At 34.3% G+C, this 2,106-nt stretch overlaps 1 long non-coding RNA gene across 1 annotated transcript; it reads left to right on the top strand.

Annotated features, from left to right (window-relative positions):
- The first annotated feature begins 301 nt into the window (after window positions 1-301).
- Window positions 302-961, top strand: LOC122273809 (uncharacterized). The gene is made up of 3 exons (XR_015432892.1): window positions 302-458; window positions 557-699; window positions 816-961. It is a non-coding gene; the product is annotated as an uncharacterized LOC122273809 (long non-coding RNA).
- The last annotated feature ends 1,145 nt before the right edge of the window (window positions 962-2,106 follow it).

The raw sequence follows: 2,106 nt of genomic DNA, 5'->3' as shown, positions 1-2,106 counted from the left end.
GTCCACTGAGGAACGTGAAAGCATGCAAAGTATTGCTATAGGTAGAGTTTTTGTTTGTGTTTTCTCTCTGACAGGGATTGGAATGGAACGAGAAGTGAAATGGAATCAGATGTAATGAAAGGAATCTCGAAATAGAAGTGGATGAAAGAAAAGAGAAACACCATGAAAGGAAGGGAAAAGAAGAATGTTTTCCGAATGCAGCAAAATTTCTTTTCAGGTATTGTAAAATGTATTTACAATACTTCAATCAATCAAGCCATGTTATATCATATAACATTGATGTGCAAGGCAAGGTATGTGTTTTTTCTTTGATAGGGATCAGAATGGAACGAGAAGTGGAATGGAATCAGATGTAATGAGAGGAATCTCGAAATAGAAGTGGATGAAAGAAAAGAGAAACATCATGAAAGGAAGGGAAAAGAAGAATGTTTTCCGATTGCAGCAAAATTCCTTTTCAGGTATTGTAAAATGTATTTACAATACTTGTATCATTCAAGCCATGTTATATCATTTAACATTGATGTGTAATGCAAGGTTTGTGTTTTCTCTTTGATAGGGTTTGGAATGGAACGAGAAGTGGAAAGGAATCAGATGTAATGAAAGGAATCTCGAAATAGAAGTGGATGAAAGAAAAGAGAAACACCATGAAAGGAAGGGTAAAGAAGAATGTTTTCCGATAGCAGCTAAATTTCTTTTCAGGTATTGTAAAATGTATTTACAATACTTGCATCATTACTTGCATACAATACTTGCAAGCCATGTTATATCATTTAACATTGATGTGTAATGCAAGTCATGTTTTTTTTCTTTGATAGGGTTTGGAATGGAACGAGAAGTGGAAAGGAATCAGATGTAATGAGAGGAATCTCGAAATAGAAGTGGATGAAAGAAAAGAGAAACACCATGAAAGGAAGGGTAAAGAAGAATGTTTTCCGATAGCAGCAAAATTTCTTTTCAGGTATTGTAAAATGTATTTACAATACTTGCATCATTCAAGGCATGTTATATCATTTAACATTGATGTGTAAGGCAAGGTATGTGTTTTTTCTTTGATAGGGTTCGGAATGGAACGAGAAGTGGAATGGAATCAGATGTAATGAGAGGAATCTCGAAATAGAAGTGGATGAAAGAAAAGAGAAACACCATCAAAGGAAGGGCGAAGAAGAAAGTTTTCCGATTGCTGTAAAATTTCTTTTCAGGTATTGTAAAATGCATTTACAATACTTGCATCATTCAAGCCTTGTTATATAATTTAACATTGATGTGTAATGCAAGGTATGTGTTTTCTCTTTGATAGGGTTCGGAATGGAACGAGAAGTGGAATGGAATCAGATGAATCTCGAAATAGAAGTGGATGAAAGAAAAGAGAAACACCATGAAAGTAAGGGAAAAGAAGAATATTTTCCGATAGCAGCAAAATTTCTTTTCAGGTATTGTAAAATGTATTTGCAATACTTTCATCATTCAAGCCATGTGATATCATTTAATATTGATGTGTAATGCAAGGTATGTGTTTTCTCTTTGATAGGGTTCGGAATGGAACGAGAAGTGGAATGGAATCAGATGAATCTCGAAATAGAAGTGGATGAAAGAAAAGAGAAACACCATGAAAGGAAGGGAAAAGAAGAATATTTTCCGATAGCAGCAAAATTTCTTTTCAGGTATTGTAAAATGTATTTACAATACTTGCATCATTCAAGGCATGTTATATCATTTAACATTGATGAGTAAGGCAAGGTATGTCTTTTTTCTTTGATAGGGATCGGAATGGAACGAGAAGTGGAATGGAATCAGATGTAATGAGAGGAATCTCGAAATAGAAGTGGATGAAAGAAAAGAGAAACACCATCAAAGGAAGGGAGAAGAAGAAAGTTTTCCGATTGCTGTAAAATTTCTTTTCAGGTATTGTAAAATGTATTTACAATACTTGCATCATTCAAGCCTTGTTATATCATTTAACATTGATGTGTAATGCAAGGTATGTGTTTTCTCTTTGATAGGGTTCGGAATGGAACGAGAAGTGGAATGGAATCAGATGAATCTCGAAATAGAAGTGGATGAAAGAAAAGAGAAACACCATCAAAGGAAGGGAGAAGAAGAAAGTTT

Source organism: Parasteatoda tepidariorum, chromosome 4 (genome assembly GCF_982258835.1).
Source record: "Parasteatoda tepidariorum strain Cologne lab strain chromosome 4, Ptep-v5.0, whole genome shotgun sequence".
Taxonomy (NCBI): domain Eukaryota; kingdom Metazoa; phylum Arthropoda; class Arachnida; order Araneae; family Theridiidae; genus Parasteatoda; species Parasteatoda tepidariorum.
Note: the sequence above shows the minus strand (reverse complement) of the source record. Positions and strands in the feature narration are given on the sequence as shown.